Genomic DNA, 18,413 nt, shown 5'->3' on the forward strand with positions numbered 1-18,413 from the left:
GCCTAATGTTATGCTAACATCACAAATACCTGAACACCTAGACATCTGAGGGCCTGGGCTAGGAACTTGAGGGAAAACAAAGAAGTTTGACAGCACCTACCCTCAAAATGCTTATTGCCTTATTGGAGGAATAAGACACAAAGGAAATCAATCCTGAATATTCACTGGAAAGATTGATGCTGAAGCTCCAATACTTTGACCACTTGATGCAAAGAGTCCACTCCTTAGAAAAGACCCTGATGGTGGGAAAGATTGAGGGCAGGCGGAAAAGGGGACGACAGACGATGAGATGTTTAGACAGCCTCACCAACTCAGTGGACATGCTGCTGCTGTTGCTAAGTCACTTCAGTCGTGTCCGACTCTGTGCGACCCCATAGACGGCAGCCCACCAGGCTCCCCCGTCCCTGGGACTCTCCAGGCAAGAACACTGGAGTGGGTTGCCATTTCCTTCTCCAATGCATGAAAGTGACAAGTGAAAGTGAAGTCACTCGGTCGTGTTCGACTCTTCGCAACATCATGGACCGCAGCCCACCAGGCTCCTCTGTCCATGGGATTTTCCAGGCAAGAGGACTGGAGTAGGGTGCCATTGCCTTCTCCGGCAATGGACATGAATTTGAGCAAACTCTGGGAGATAGTGAAGGGCAGGGCAGCCTAGTGTGCTGCAGTCCATGGGATGGCAAAGAGTTAGAGATGACTGAGTGACCAAACAGCAAGAGAAGAAGATAACCAGCAAGGCAAGAAGATGACTGAATATCACAAGAATGAGAGATAAGAGAAACACCAGATGGGGGGAAGAGTCTGGTGTCCCGGACACGGACACGAGACAAGCTCTGCCTTGACTCATTCAGAGGAACAATCTGGGAAGTCACTTCATAGAACCAAACTTCAGGGAAACGGGGCGGGGTTAAAGCAAGACCATCTTGGTAACTCCCAGGTGGTCCAGTAGCTAAAACTGCACTCCCAGTGCAGGGGGCCTGGGTTTGATCCCTGGTCAGGGAACTAGATGCTACATGTCCCAGCTAAGACCCTGGCACAGTCAAATAAATTATATATGTGTGTGTGTGTGTATATATATAAAACAAGACCATCTCAAACTCTTCTGTAGGTATGAGATCCCAAGACCATGACAGCAGTTCCAATTTCTCTATTTCTCTCAAGCCTTCCCTGCCCTTCATTTAAAGAAACTTATAGACACTGCAGCCACAGAGGCAATGCCTAGGAAACAGCCCCACGCGTGCTCACTCACATAGAGGCAGAAAGCTCCAGCGGTCAGGGGTGGGATTTGGACTCAAGACACCTGGACTCCGCTGTCGCTGACTCTGAGGCCTGGACAAGGCACTGTGCTGCTTCAGAGCGTCAGTCTGCTTATCTCTAACATGGGGTTAACACCAACACCAGTGTTAACTGCATTGGACTCAGTACAGGTTAGCTGTTGGTAACGTTTGTGTTTTAATATCACACACCTATTTCCCTACTAGACACATTTACCCCCCCGCCCCCGCCCGTGTACTCCCACTGCTATGAGACGAGGGCGCCTGAAAGGTCACCTCCTCGTCACGTCTGGTCCAACACGCCTCTCCCCACAGCCTCCAACTGTGCTCTGAAGGTCAGCCGACAGTCAGTAAACAGTTATTTAAAGGAACTTCCAAACGGCACGGTTGCCCACTCCGGGGAGATGCACCTCTGAAAGCGGGCAGGTAACCGGCCTCCTGAACCAACAGGTAATGTTCCTTATATAGAAGTTATTAGCACTCATTTTGGGAAGGGAGGGAAAACAGAAGGGCTGTGCCGTCGTTATTTGACCTCCTGGAAGCCAAAGGAAACACCGACGTATGCAGGCGCGTTCCGGGCGGGACGGGAGCCACAGGGCCCAAAGTTGCTGCCGCCCAGGCAAGCGGCCTCCGAGGAGGGTCACTGAGCCACCCCAGCTTTAAATAGAGAGGCATGTTTGCACAGGGAACTAATTCAGTAGTTCTGATGTGTTTGCTCGGGTTTGACGCCTTACTTTCAGCTTTTCCCCCTCTCCTGTTTATTAAAATAATGATGATGCCAGAGAGATACAGGTCTTCATTAGGCTGATGTGTTGGTTTTGCTTTATTTTCACACTGGCCCCAGCTCCTCTGGCTCTTCCCAGCTTCTCTCCCCTGCCTCCCTCCCCGAGTCTGCAAGTGCCAGACGTCTTCTAAGAAACAAGGCCCTCCCTATGTCTGCAGCTGGCCTGCGGGAGCCCCGTGTACCCTCCGTCTCCCCGTCCGGTACGGGCACCTGAGGGAAGGGCTTGCTGCAGCTGACCGGGGTCCCTGGAGGGAGGCGAGCCGCCGAGGGCTCTAAAGAACATGCCCCAATAAAGCAAGTATTCATGGATTACTTTGTATAATTTTTTAAAACCACAATGCGTAAAATCGTGTCCTCTCTCTCCTAACCTGATGTGTGCATGTGTGTTTGCACCTGTGAGTGTGCAGTGTGCACACACAGGATGAGTGTTAACAGCCTGATGGCTGAGGTGAACTTGGGGGCCACCTGCCGGCACCCAGGGTTGATCTGGCCAACCTGGCCTCTGTCCTTCACCTGACTGTGCCCCCTGATCAAGAAGACGCCTCCCAGGTCAAGGGCGAGCTTCTCAGCTGGAAGATATCCTTCCTTGATGGGGCATAGGAGATGCCCCACTTCCTGAGGGACCCCGAAGGTGAGGCTGGCATCCAGAAAGCTATGGGACCGTCTTGAGCTCTTCAGCATCAATCGTTTCTGGTTATGACTTCTTTGCGCAGGGTTACTGAGGGTGCTTGACCTTCTAAGAGGAGGTCTGGGACTATTTAAATATCTATTCAAGTTGTGACTATATTATATGCCCCTACCTGGTCCATTGGATTCTCACCCGGCTGTATGTCTTTTCTGTGTACATACATCCTCTCCTCTTCTTTTCATGCCTACTGTCATGAGGAGCTCAGGGTATGGCCTGTCTTCCCATATCGACAGGAATGTTAATGTAAGATACATTATCTAAACATGTGTTATACTTACTACTCTCAATTTGACAACATGGACTATAGCCCACCAGGCTCCTTTGTTCATGGGATTCTCCAGGCAAAAATACTGGAGTGGGTTGCCATTCCCTTTCTCCAGGGGATCTTCCTGACCCAAGGATTGAACCTCGGTCTCCTGCACTGCAGGCAGATTCTTTACCATCTGAGCCACCAAGGAAGCCCCTAATTTGACAACCACCAATAGTAAAGTTGGGAAGTGAGGTGTAAGAAAGAACTGGGGGAGCAGAATACTGAGGAGACAGCCCTGGTGACCCAGTAAACGCTGTGAGGTTCTTCCTCCAGAAACATTGGAAATGGGCAGGGGGCTCGATGACAAAATAGAGGAGTTCCCTGGGCACCATCCTTCCTGCTGGAGACCCAAGAAAACCAACCTATATCTAGAAAGCAGAGAACCTAGGGTCATGTCACTTCCTCTGCTAAAATTTATCTTTTGTAACATCAAAGTCTCTATGAAAGTCTCTTCTCAAGGTTCTAACTAAAGTTCCTGACCAATGTGGAAAACTGAAAAGGGCAGTGTGAGAAGTCCTCTCAAAGTCTTCGTGTATACCTTGGGCAACTATCTCAATAAGGGATTCCTGGGCTTCCCTGGTGGGTCCAGTGGTGAAGAATCTGCCTGCCAATGCAGGAGACATGGGTTCCATCCCTGGGTCGGGAAGATCCCACATGCCGCACAGCAACTTAGTCCATGAGCCACAACTCCTGAGCCTGTGCTCTAGGGCCCGGGAACCACAACGAATGAGCCCATATGCCATTAACTACGGAAGTCCACACACTCTGGAACCTGTGCTCCACAAGGAGAGAAGCTACAGCAATGAGAAGCCTGAGGACCACAACTAGAGGATAGTCCCCTCATCACAACAAGACAAAAGCCTGAGCAGCAGCAAAGACCCAGCACAGCCAAAACGAAATAAATATTAATACGATTATATAAAAAAATACCGGATTCTTATTTCAGCTGAATTTGGCTTCATCAGTAGTCCAACATTATTTCCAAGCACTGTAATACTTGCCTTTGACTTCTTCTCTTGGCGACATAACCAACTAAGGACGCCGTCTAATGGTTTAATTGACATTTTTCAAGAAAAACGTAGAAAGTCTTATATTTGAAGAGCTATTTCATCTTAATGTGAGCAGAATGAACAGAGAGTTACTAAAAATGTGTGCCGTCTCTTCTCAAGTGGTGACGAATAAAGATGCCTTCTTTGCTGCCCTGAATGTTTACCTTAGTTTTAGAATCACAGAGGAGAGATTATAAACACTGAACTAAGTCACTGGAATTGATGAAGAACCTTAGCAATTTCCTCCCCAGTAATCAAGAAGAGCTCACGTGACCCGGACTGCCAAAGCAAAGAAGGTCAGCTTTGACTGGAATGCAAACAGCGGGAAACGGACAGGGCTGACCTTCCACATTCCTGCAGCTGGGGAACGTGAGCCTGGGTCCCTGCACTCTGCCAGTGAGAGGCCAGCTTCATAGGCTGAGGATGCATCATCTTCGTGGGGACTTCACTTTACTCTTTAGGTGATAACACATTACATTAACAATGGGCTTCCCTTGTGGCTAGGCTGGTAAAGAATCCGCCTGCAATGCAGGAGACCTGGGTTCAATTCCTGGGTTGGGAAGATCCCCTGGAGAAGGGAAAGGCTGCCCACTCCAGTATTCTGGCCTGGAGAATTCCATGGACTAAATAGTCCATGGGGTCACAAAGAGTCAGACACAACTGAGCAACTTTCACACTTTTACATTAAAAATTATCAAGGTGTATTATGAACAGAAAGCAAAATCTGCGTGATTTTTTGAGAGAACCCAAAAAATTTGGAAAAAAGTATCTCAGGCCCTCAGTGGTGGCTGCGGGTGCTCCAGACATTTCCAGAGCACAAGCGGGGTCTCCACAGCCTGCAGACACAGGTAACTGACTCATCCAAGTGGCCACAGAAGGATGCCAGTGACTCGACTCTTACTGAGAAAAGTGTTGTGAATTCCTCATCTCATATTTCTCCCTGGCACCTACCAAGGGGTGGAAACACCTCCTCTTCACCTCAATTCCCTCCAGCCACCCTTGGCTTCTAGGTGAATCTTAACTTACCTGTAGGATCCAGGACAATTTCTCCCTCACCCCCATCCCCATCTGCGTGTACCTGCTGGTCAGGGCTGCTATTAATATTTATCCCCTGGCCCAGGACCCACGAGTTCTGTCCATCCTGTATCCCGTGGTATAATGTGTGGCACATAAAAAGCACACAATAAATATCTGTGTAATATGTGAAAGAACAAATAAATTTGCAAAGCAGGGCGTGAAACACTGCAACATTCCACAGCATGAACCTGATGGTCATGGCTTTCTGGCGATGCTGGTGAGAACCCATCATAGGGTACTTCTCTCCAAGGTCCCACACTCTTGGTTCATGATAATAACAAGGAGTAAACAGCCTCCGAGGATCTGGAGAATGGAGGACATTCCCCACCACATACAATGAGGATGGCACGAGAGGTTAAACACCCACCAGCTACAGCTTGACTCAGTGAGGACTCATCACAACGAGTGGGTGGGTGTCAGGACCACCTGAACTGCGCCCGCAAAGAGGACATCCCACCAATTGTGTGCCATGGAGCCACCCCTCAGCCCAGGAATAAGTCACACAACCGAGCTATTAGGATAGCAGTCACGGGGCCAGTAATAACTCACAGATTTAGACCTTTAAAGCCAGAAGGGATGCCACAATGATCTTTTCAACCTCTATCTTTCCACAAACGAGATGACCAGGACCAGCCATTGCTAAATAACCCAATCAAGTTTAAGACTGTAGAGCAAGGCCTGACACCTAACTCCTCTGGTTCCTAGTTCGGTATATGTCTCTTACAACATCACTCTGCTCAGGCCTTACATCTGCTGCTGAGGCTTTTAACACAAATATTTTGAAATTGCTTTGAGAGATTCTTAGAAGCATCTGCTGATGTTCTTTCAGGCTGTCTGAGTCTCCAGAATCCACGTGCAGTCCACCGACCACAGCAAATAAGGCTGTTGATGGTTCCCATTCTGCTGGAATTAAAAGACGCTTGATCCTTGCAAGAAAGGCTATGACAAACCTAGACACTCTATTAAAAAGCAGACATGTCACTTTGCCGACAAAGGTCCGAATAATCAGAGCTATGATTTTTCCAGTAGTCATATATGGATGTGAGAGAATTGGACCATAAAGAAGGCTGAGCACCAAAGAATTGATGCATTACAACTGTGGTGCTGGAGAAGACTCTTGAGAGTCCCTGGGACTGCAAGGAGATCCAAGCAGTCCATCCTAAAGGAAATCAGTCCTGAATATTCACTGGAAGGCCTGATGCTGAAGCTGAAGCTTCCAATACATTGGCCATCTGATGTGAAGAACTGACTCATTGGAAAAGACCCGGATGCTGGGAAAGATTGAAGGCAGGAGGAGAAGGGGACGACAGAGGATGAGATGGTTGGATGGCATCACGGACTCAAGAGACAAGAGTCTGAGCAAACTCCGAGAGATAGTGAAGGACAGAGGAGCCAGGCGTGCTGCAGTCCATGGAGTCACAAAGAGTCAGACGTGACTGAGCGACTGAACATCAATAATCAGAACCTCAGACCTGCCCGTGAAGTGATAACATCAACATCTGCACACAGAATCACTACAGAAGCATGCTGTTACAAGAATGGCTTTACTAACGCAGTCGGGGCGGGGCGGGGGGGGGGCAGGAGCGCGATCCCAGGAGCTCGTCCTTGCTTCTTGTGCTACATGCTTGTCATCCCCTGTGTGCACGGCCCGAGCAAGTGGCTGACCCAGGGTTCCTTGGATAGATTTCCTCTCTTTTCCCAGTACTTTGGAAATGCATTTCTTCTGGTGGGAGCAATGCAAAGGAAAATATAAGTTTTAGGTCTTGCTCTTGCAAAACATGGACATGGTTATAAATTCTTATCTGAGTCAGTTAAACGATTTAACAGATATGACATCATGCCCTTCCTAAAAACTTTAACTTATTTCAAAGTAAAAAGTTTAAAAAAATAAATGGGGGATTTTGCTGATGGTCCAGGGGTTAAGAAGCTGCCTGCCAATGCAGGGAACACAGGTTCAATCCCTGGTCTGGGAAGATCCCATGTGCCACGGAGCAACTTAGCCTGGGCACCACAACCACGGAGCCCTCGCACTCTGGAGCTCATGTGCCACAACTAGAGAGCCTGTGGGCTGCCCCAAAGATCCCGTGTGCTGCCACTAAGACCCGCATCAGTCAAAGAAAGGAATGAATATTAAAAACAAAACAACTGGAAGAAAGGATGCGGGGTGGAAACAGTGCCATGAGCACGGAGCCTCGCCTGCTCTGCCATCCCGGCACGGAGGCTGCCTGGGTAGACCGCTCGGTGACTCCTCCGTATAGCCAGGGTGCAAGTGCAGATCACAGAGCCAGCTGAGCAACGCGAGGCAGGAAGGATCCTAATTCAGGCAAAGACGTGCTTATAAAATTGGTGGAAGTGCGGGAGGGGCAGGCTCTGGAGTGAGCAACGTCCCAGAACAGCCTACCTGAGGGGCAGCCAGCGGGTGGTCAGGAAGCCACTGGCCCACAGTGGCCCCAGGACCACAACCATCTCAACAGCAGGCCCCAGAAATACACACCGACCCGTGAGCGGGCGCCTCCCAACTCCTCATGTGGGCTCGTCCTTCAGTTCCTCCACTGCGTATGGACGGGGGAATGGGGGTCACTTCTAGAAAGGGACTCTAGGAGAGGAGGGAGCGGATGCTGACCAAGCAGGCGTTCCGTACACCCTGAGTCCACCAGCCAGAGGGAGCCCTCCTTCCGCGAGCAAACACCTTGAGGCAGGAGGTGCACCCCCAGGCTGAACCATCCCCTTTCTAGAAGCTTCCAGCTCGAGTCCAAGCCCTCTTCCCAGTTAGCCAAAGCTCCACAGAACACAGGCTCCAAAGAACAGGCTTCAAAAAAGACATCCAGATGGCCAACAGGTACACTAATCATCAGGAAATGCAGATCAAAACCATAATGAGATCCTGTGATAAGATAAACAGGCACTAAGGATGTAATATACACCACGATGAAACCAGAACACGGCTGTATGCTATATAATATATGGAAATTGTTAGGAGTCAATCCTAAGAATTCTCATCACAATGGAAACTTTTTTTTTCTATTTCTTTAATTTTGTATCAATTTGAAAAGATGGAGGCTCACTCAACTTACTGTGATAATCATTTCATAAGTTAAATCATTATGCTATACACCTTAAACTTACACAGTGCGGTACATCAATTATATATCAATGAAACTAGGAGGGAAAAAGCTACAATGCGATTTTCACCTGACATGTGTCAGGATGGCTATCATCAAAAAGACATGCAATAAGCGTAGATGAAGATGTGGGGAAAAGGGAAATAGTACACTGTTGGTAGGGAAATAAATGGGCGCAGCCCCTATGGAAAACAATAGTTCTCAAAAACTTAAAAACACAACTATTATACGGTCCAGAAATTCCACTTCTGAGAATATAAGAAGTGGAAAGGAGAATACTAACTCCCACGTCCACTGCAGCATTTTTAGCAATAGTCAAGACACAGACACAACCTATATTCACTGACGGATGAACGGAAAAAGAAAATGTGGTGTATATATATAATATGTGCATGCTTGGGCACTCAGCTATAACTGACTCTTTGCGACCCTGTGGACTATAGCCTGCCAAGCTCCTCTGTCCATGGGATTGTCCAGGCAAGGATATTGGAGTGGGTTGCCATGCCCCCCTCCGGGGATCTTCCTGACCCAGGGATTGAACCTGCATCTCTCATGTCTCCTGCATGGCAGGTGCGTTGTTTACCACTAGTGCCCCCCGGGAAGCCTATATGTACATGCAGTGGAATACTTTTCAGCCACAACAATAAGGAAACCCTGCCACTTGTGACAACGTGGACAGACCATCAGAGCGTTGTGATAAATGAAGCAAGTCAAACAGAAAGACAAATACTGCATGGTCTCACTTACGTGTGGAATCGAAACGAACTCACAGACACGGAGAACAGACCGGTGGTTGCCAGAGAGGTGCCAAAGTGTGTGCATGTTGGGGGAGAGAGCAGGAGGAGATAAAAAGGTACAAACCTAAATGAATTTTAAAAAACCAACAGGCACACAGCAGTCCCACTGGAGCTGGCTGGGGACCAGACCCCGGTTTCCCCATCCACCCCAGCCTAAGTCACAAAGCCATCAGGAGACACCTGACCGACCGCTGCCAGCGACTGCCCTCAGTCAGGCCCCCGACTGTGCCCAGTTCCCTCCTGGATCCCGAGACCACCCTGGTGTCAACTCTTGATGCTGGGACCCTGCTCTCCTCCCTGTTGTAGAATTCCTGGGAGCTACTGCCCTTCCCTGACCCCGTTTCCTTGAGCAGGAGTCTGCCACCTGCCGCCAGGTGAGCCGGCAGCTGTGATGTGATAGAAAGAATGGGAGAAATGGGTTTAAAGCCTGGTGCTGCCGCTGACGGCTGCTGAGCCAAGCCAGGGACTGCCACGCGCTGAGCTCCAGTTTTCTAATATGTAAAACCGTGGTCTGATCCACCCAGGACGTGATCAGATGTTGAGACAAGATATCCTACTGCCTGATGGGCCAGGTCCACGGTGAGCATGCAACCCGTCCTTCATTCTTTGACTGGGCTCTGCCCACTGCCTAGGTCTTCTCCCCCACTTTCCTTGCCCCCTGGTGCCCGGGGATGGACAGGGCATGCCTGCCATCAACTGCTCACCTCTCGGGACCTCCCCTGCCCGCCTGCCGCCAGCACCATGCCAGCCAGCAAGCCTCTTCTGAGCCTGGTGGTTTTTCAACCACAGTGACTCATAACCAGATGTAATAAAATACTAGCGTCTGAAAGAGAGTCACATTTTTTATAAATTAGATGAATCGAGGCTATCCCCAGTCTCCCTCGTCTCCTGGACCTTTCTTGGGTGGGAGGGAAGCAGTCAGGACAGGAGCTGGTGAGCTGAGGGCTCTCTCTGCCACAGACCCGATGGAGCCCCTCAGAGCCGGGAGCTGACCGGGCACCACGTGGATCTCTGCATGCAGAAGCCGATTTTGGGGGGAACCTTACTCTAATCTGCAGGCTTCATTTGGTAAAACCCAAGTTCCATCACTAACTGCCGTCCACTTGCCAGCGTGGCTCAGAGCTACCCCTCCCTGGGCCAGCGAGGCTGGAAAGACATGGACCCCTCTGAAAATAACAAGAGGTGATAGTCAAAGACATTCCGGGCTCTTGGCCCTTTCATACAGTCCTGAGAAATCACTACAAATGGGGTAACGAGCCATTACCCCCAAATTCCATATAGGCTCAAGAAAAAAGTTTCTCCTGGAAGAAAGAGCAAGGGAGGGAAGGAACCTGTCCCTCCAACTCTGCCTAGACATGAAGACCACAAGTGGGACAAACCTGTGGAAAGCCCATACAATCCACTCACATGCATTCGGATTAATGACACTAGAAGGTTCACTGTGGAATTATCTACTATTGACATTTTTAAGTCTAGTGCCTCAGTTTACCCACCGTTCACATTTCTCTTTATTTCTATGCCTTTAAAAAAAAACCTTTACTTAAGGATGCTCTTTTGAAAGTCTGCAAATGTGCACACATACTAATGGCAACAGAGCTATAGCACACATTCCAGGGTCACCTGAATAATTTGCAGATTCATCATTAGTTTATGTTTATACATGGTCCACGCCTGCAGCCAAGTTTGGCTCACCTGTCCATCCTTTCCCTGTCCACTGATCTCGTCTGTAGGGGGCACCCCACCGGCACCTCTGCTGTCCCCTTCCTCCCCAGGACCCCGCCCCAACCACGTTCACTAGAAAAACACATCATGATGAATGAACAGGACTCACAGCAGGTGTTCTCAGCCCTTCCTTCCAAAGGGAAACAGGACGTACCTGGCTTTGTCCCAAATGCCACCATCTACAAGAAAACTGGGTCTCCTGGGCTGTGTACATGTGTGGATACAGAGGTGGGGGCCGAGAGAGGTTTACACTGGGGTTTTATGTGCATCACGTGAGGGCGTACACAAGTGGGAACTGCAGAAACAGCATCCGTTGGACCAAATTCTGCGCAAACCGAGAACCTAGTTCCTTCTGAGTATCGTCATCATCTTCCCGACTATGAGCAGCGTACAGAGGCTAAAGTGAGAAATTCCCTCTGAGAATCTGAAAGAAGAGAAAACTGCCTTTGGAAAACGAAATTTTAAAGCAACTCATCATGAATCCAACTCAACCATCATAAAGAGAAAGGTTGGTTCCGGGGCTCACAAGGCATGAGAGTAATTGGATCGAATGTTCCATAAAATATCTAAAGGAAGAAGGTAGGAATGTGCTCCTGGACAGTGGGCAAAGGGGGGTGCTTGTCACCACTGGTCACCAGACCTTAGGGAGGAAGGGGCCAGAGTTGCAGGTAGACGGGTTCTACCCACCCATGTCCAAGGCTGGCCTCGGAGATCCCGACCTTAGAGTCTCCTGTAGTCTATTCCCAGTTCTGCCTCATCACCTGGTTACAGCGTAACCCCCGAAGTAGAAGACCCCGAGGAGGACACAAGTAGCCGATCGTGTTGGCAGTTATCAACCTCACTGTACATCAATGAACTGGCCTCCACGGTTGAGACTTGGCTTGTGCTTCCAGCCCCCACTCCCAGGGGGAGAACGTCCCACCATCCGATTGCCTTTGTCTGGTCCCCTCAAAAGTCACGATCACATCGTATTATAAATCAAGACATTTGATACTGACCGAACGGGCTGTGGGCCTTTACAGCCACGGGGCAGGCTCGAGGTTCAGCCAGGAAAAGACCGCGGTACAGGTGTGATTCTGCACAGGCAACAGTGAGAAAGAGGACTTAAGAACATCCCCCTGCAATGAATGAGGACAACGAGATGGAAAGGTGTCCCCGTTCTCTGGGGACCCCCACATGGCTTAGGACCCGGCTGAGTGTGGCAATGCCGGGGAAGGGCAGAAGTGCTCCAGGAAACAGAGGAAGACGGACGTGGCGTTCCCAGGGGTGCCCCTGAGAGGGGAGGATGGGGCGGGCTGACCAATGCTGGCAACGCCGGGGCACACGGAGCGACAAGCCCCTTGTAGCGACAACCGAAAGGACGTCTAAAGGGAAACACTGGCTGAGGTGTCAGGTTGTGCACTATGCAGCCTGCTGCGTCTTCACCCCCTGGGACCCCTCTTTGCGCCCCATCCCCCATTCAAAGTCTTCAATCAAATCTATCAGCAAGGCAACATCGCGTGACGATAAAAAGCATCGGAACACAGACCTGGGGCTAGGCGGCGAGAGCCCAGGGTCGGGCTCCATCACTCACTCCGTGACCGTGGAGAAAGTTGTGTAACCTCTCTGCCTCAGCTGCCTCATCTGCAAAATGGGACTAAGGACAGTAACGATCTCACATAAAACTCTGTGTACGACATTACGATGTGGGAGGGGAGATGTCTCAGCCAGGCCCACTCAGGGCTGACCCTCTAGGCACAGCAGCAGACACCCAGGGCTGCGGCCAACAGAACCACACAGACACCACGACAACAGCTGAGGACGATGTAACAATGCCACCAAGTCTAGGGCTTAGGGAGCCAGATGAGCCCAGCTGATACCTGCGTTAGACCAACAGCTCCCAGGTGGCGCTAGTGGTAAAGAGTCCGCCTGCCAACACAAGAGACGCTGGTGTGATCCCTGGGTTGGGAAAATCTTCTAGAGGAGGAAATGGCAACCCACTCCAGGATTCTTCCCACGGACAGAGGAGCCTGGTGGGCTACAGTCCATGGGGTGGCTAAGAGTTGGAAGCAACTGAGTAACACACATACACACATCATGAATAAGCACTCAGATAGCAATTCATATAAAAGTATGTTCAACTGCTTAAAAACAGGACCCGGCTTATTTTCTTAATTTCAAGTGTTTCATACTGTGTATGTAAACTGTTCCATGCACTTAAAAAAGGGCAGAAAGCTTCTGCAATCATTTAAGTTCATACTATAAGTAGCTATATAAAGCATATCAAAACTGGACAAGAATAGAAAATAAAAGGAAATGTACAGCAGTCTCACTTGACTATATCCAAAGATACTAAACATAGGCATCTATTAAAATATTTGTATATGAGAAGGGTTTATTCCAGGATGCAAGAATGACTCAACATTAAAAAACTTGTTCACGTAAGTCACTACTTTGAAGGTTGCCCACTGTTGTGATCATATATTCTATAATAAAAAACATAATATCCAGGGCTTCTCAGAGGTCCTAAATGATGAAAGACAAGGAAAAGACAGTTAAGAATCTTGGAAAGAAAATTTCAAATTTATCTTTATTTGAAGATGGATACAGCAGTTTACTTAAAAAATCCCAGGGAAAAACTCAACCTCTCCACATATTTTTTTTCTAATCAACCTCTCCACATTATTTTCTGTTTTTTAAATAATCACAATTATAAAATACAATTTGCAAATTATAGTACTATTCCAAAACATTTTCCCTGACATTCCAAAACTCTACCTTAAGCATTTTCCCCATGTTTGACTTCTCTGTGAACTTACCAGATAAAACTTGCAGACTTTCAATTCTGACGCTCAAAAATGCAGAACAAACCTGGCAGAGGTCATGTTAATAGAAACACGATGACCACAAACATTTGTGCTGAACTTGACCCCCAACTTCACACATTCTGAGGCATAAGCCCCTGGCTTGCCAATTGGGCTGCACCCCAGAATCTGCTGGGAGTCTTTAAGAGTGAGATGCTCAGCGCCCACCCCAGACACTGCGATAGATTTAGGGTGGGCTGCAAACTGGACATCAGGATTTTAAAAGCACTTCAAGTGATTCTCAAACCTAACAAACCAAACCGTTGCCTTAGGCGGTTCCCAGACTGCTCGTCCTTTTGGCAAGTCTGGGTTACGAAGAGCTGAGAGCGCAGCTCAGCCTCCTCCTTTCCATCATCCAGCTCAGCTCCTCTCACCCGCAGTCCATCTCCGTTCTAATTCAGGAACCACTGGGACATCGAGTACCATGTTTGCCTTTGTTCATCCTACCTGCACTGCGTTAGTAACACATCATGTACGTACTGAGTATGCTGGGGAATCTGTGATCCCTTTAAATGGTTTGTCTAGTTAGTGGAGTGAAGCTCCTATCAGATTTCCTCACCGCCGACCTTGCAGGCGCTGAGCGGTGACAGCAGTGATTAAGACCCGATCCCAAGACCCCTGGTGTTCGCAGTTTACAATGTGGCAGAAAAGGACACAAAATAACCAGAACAAAAAACCTGACTGGGCATAATAAAGTGTGATGAGTACATCAAGGCAGGCGCAAGTCAAGGCATCACGGCCAAGCGTCTCAAGGGAGAGAGAAACTCTCCTTCACCCTGCAGAATAACGAGATAGGAAGAAGCAGCCAGTCCTTGAGAGGATCTGAAACAATGAAGAGGAAACCCTTGGACCCCTGGCAGAGTGGGCAGGCATGAAGAGGTGATACCAGTCTGCCTGGGCTGGCCACTTTCCAAGGAGCCGCAAGAATTGGCCAGAACAGGAGAAAAACTGGGAATGATGAGCACAGGCGGTGAGCAATTCGAGGTGAGGCCACCATCAGGCCAGAGACGGAGGTTCAGAAGCAGGTAAACGACACCGGAAGACAGGCAGCTTGGAGGAGCAGAGGCAACACGGGCAGAGCCCTTGGGGGAGGCTGAAAAGCCCAGGGGATCCAGCTGGGACGAAGGCGGGGCGCTCAGTACCAGTGAAAACTAGTCCCTTTCACTTCTGGCTTGGTGTGTAAGGATCTTGGACGTCACCAGTCCATTCTAAGAACAAATAGCAAAGCTGAACAAACTGAAAATCAGCAACTCTTCTTGGGCCCATCAGAGAAGTGAGGTCACAGGTGAGACACTGCCCCGACCTTGGAGAGACGGGAAAGACAGAGGATGGCAATTGACAGGAGCAGAGACTCAGGAGCAGAAGTCGCTGTGGGAACCAGCCTGGGGTAGGAAATCCTGAACTTGAATAGATGGAATTGCAGGGGGCTGGGGACGGGGTGGGGGGGGCGCGGGTCACTGCAGACAATTCTGAGAATTAAAACTCCAGGGGGACCCCAGGCTTTCACGAGCTTCACCTTCTTCAGGAACTCAACCAGGTTCTCACAGTGAAGAGCAGAGAAAAATCCCCTTGGGATTCCAACAGGAAGAGGGGGAAAGTGGTCATTTTGAAATTCACCAGGCCACTCTGTTCCTAACGAGCAGAGCCGTAAGATCATGGGAAATTATTTCACTAGAGCCCAACCAACCTGGGAGCAAGAAAATACCCAAAATACCCAACCCCGGCTCCCTCAAGTCACCTGTCCCTCCATAAGGGGAAAAAATCGGGGCACCTTGAAGTTCATGGCCTGGAGCACAGGTTCACTCAAAGACTGAGACGTAACCCCAGGACCGGAGAACACATTCCCTCTCCTCCCCTCCACCTCACCACCACATTCCTCAGGGCTTATTAATTCCCACAGTTCCTTTGACCTAATACATCACGTCTGTCAACAAAAAATTACAAGGCATACTAAAAGGCAAGAAACAAAACATTTTAAGGAGAGAGAGCAAGCCTCAGAACCAGACTCCAACAGGACAGGGACGTTGGAATTAGGAGGTCAAGAGATAATAATAACGGTAACTGTCAGGTACAAATGATTTGCCAGCTGGCACCCGAGTAAAAATTGTCGCTGGCTTGAAGACACTAACAGAAGCACATTTTCACCTAAGATAACAAAACACGAAAAATTGCAGCTTTGTATCTGGGAGAAAACCAGCTGAGAACTTGAGTTTCCTGAGTACCACCTGCCCCCAACCTGTTAAATCCGACTCTCCGGGTGGGACTCAGATAAGACAGGGATGGAATCTATCTTCATCCATGTCACCCGGCAAAGGCTCCCACACAAAGGACATACCATCAAATGTACCTATTGACTTTATTTGTGTGCATTATTAAAAAGAGCAAGCCTACATGTAAGCACAATAGTCTGCCGTTACATACTTTCCAACTATTTCTAAAAATCCATTTTAGTAAACTCTTCATCAGAAATAGACTACAAAACCCCACAGAACATCTGCAGGTAAGATACAATCTCCCAAACCAGTGCTCTGTGACAACCTAGCAGGGTGGGATGGGGTGGGAGGTGGGAGGGAGGCTCCAGAGGGAGAGGACACATGTACGCCTGTGACTGATTCATGGTGATGTATGGCCGAAACCATCTCAATAGTGTAAAGCAATTCTTCTCCAATTAAAAATAAAAATTTTTTAAAGATACAATCCTCAAAACTCTACAAAATCTCAAAGACCACCTGGGAGCACATACTAAATGCAGAAAGAATCTCCCACTTACACATGATCAGCCATCACAAGGCATCCAACTTACTGTAGCAAAACAGGGTAGTAAGCCCCACAGAAGGCTACGTTCTAATCCCCAGAACCAGGGAAGATGTTACCTTCTATGGCCAAAGGGATTTTGCAGGTGCAGTTAAGTCACAGATTTTGAGATGTGGAGATAATCCCAGGTTATCAGCTGGGCCCAATGCAACCAGGTCAGGTTACACTGTGGGAGACAGGAGAGGTGATGAAGAGGGTGAGAGAAAGAGAGACTCAAGAATGGAGGAAGAGGCCACAGGCCAAGGAAGGCAGGTGGCCTCTGTAAGTTGGAAAAGGCGAGGCAATGTTTCCCTTAGAGCCTCCTGAAGAAACACAGCCTGGTGAACACCTAGAGTTAACCCAGTAAGACTAACATCAGACCTCTGTGGTCTACACAAACATAGCAGAACTCATATGCTGCTTGAAGTCACTGATGGCAGAAAGAGAAGAGGAACTAAAGAGCCTCTTAATGAGGGTGAAAGAGGAGAGTGAAAAAGCTGGAAACATTCAAAACACTAAGGTCATGGCATCCAGTCCCGTCACTTCATGGAAAACAGAAGTGGGAAAAGTGGAAACAGTGGCAGATTTTATTTTCCTGGACTCCAACATCACTGTGGATGGTGACTGCAGCCATGAAACTAAAAAACACTTGCTTCCTGGGGCGGGGGTGGGGGGGGGGGGGGCTATGACACACCTAGGCAGTGTATTAAAAATCAGAGACATCCCTTTGCTGACATGTACGGGTGTGAGAGTTGGACCATAAAGAAGGCTGAGCACCAAAGAATTGATGCTTTCGAATTGTGGTGTTGGAGAAGACTCTTGAGAGTCCGTTGGACCTCAAGGAGATGAGACCAGTCAATCCTAAATGAAATCAACCCGGAATATTCATTGGAAGGACTGATGCTGAAGCTGAAGCTGCAATACTCTGGCCACCTGATGCGAAGAGCTGATTCATTGGAAAAGACCCTGCTGCCAGGAAAGATTGAGGCCGGGAGAAGAAGGGGACGACAGAGGATGAGATGGTTGGATGGCATCGCCGACTCAATGAACATGGGTTTGAGGAAACTCTGGGAGACGGTGAAGGACCGGGAAGCCTGGTGTGCTGCAGTCCGTGGGGTCACAAAGAGTCGGACACAACTTAGTGACTGAACCACAGCCTTGGGGTGATTTGCTGTGGCCGCAACAGGAAGCACCTGCCCTCCGCCAGTGTCTGCTGAAGTGGGTCAGGGCGGCGAGTTCACACGAGACACTCACCTGGCCTCTCGCACTGGACGGTGCTGACGCTGACAAGGCGAGGACTGAGCTTTGGTTGCTGTGCGCTTCTGATGTGCTTACCTACTCTTGCTGACGTCAGGCGGAACATGGAACAGAGCCAGACCACCTGAACCAAGCAAGGACTGACCCCCCAGCAGTCTGCTTCTTGGGAGGGCGGGGAAGAAGGAATCTTCTCTTACCCTACAATGGTGAAAGCGGATGTAACTGCCCTCATCCTTCTTAAAATTCTGAGAAGCAGGTAAAATAATATGTTGAGAAGAAATGGGGCTTCCCTCTCTCTGGGAAAGTAGCCTAAACTCTTTGAGAAATAAACCTACAACCCCAGGAATCCTCGTGCCAACCAACCAACTTAACCAATTAGGAGAGAGATTCAGAAAACCAATTCTCCAGAAATTCGAGGCTTTAAACTCTCAAGACCAGTCCATTTCTGGAGCATTTTAAGTCACCGTTAGTTAGAACACAGTTTTATAACTAAAGGGAATGTGATGCATTCCAGTGAGAGTGAAACAGGATGCTGCATGTGTCTGACCAAACCTTCATCGAGCAGATGGAGCCCCAGGGGACAGAGTCGCCCCCCAACCCTTGGAACAGGCAGCATGCCCCTTCGGAGTGTCCAGCTGACCACTGCAGGGTCTGCCCCATGTCGGTCTCTGCAAAACCATCGACGGAACACCAGGTGACC

General features: G+C 49.0%; 1 protein-coding gene across 2 annotated transcripts in view; it reads right to left on the reverse strand.

Moving 5' to 3' along the window:
* Positions 1 to 18,413, reverse strand: part of BMP6 (bone morphogenetic protein 6) — a 143,285-nt gene that overhangs the window by 88,885 nt on the left and 35,987 nt on the right. The window lies entirely within an intron of this gene.

Source organism: Cervus elaphus, chromosome 7 (assembly GCF_910594005.1).
Source record: "Cervus elaphus chromosome 7, mCerEla1.1, whole genome shotgun sequence".
NCBI lineage: Eukaryota > Metazoa > Chordata > Mammalia > Artiodactyla > Cervidae > Cervus > Cervus elaphus.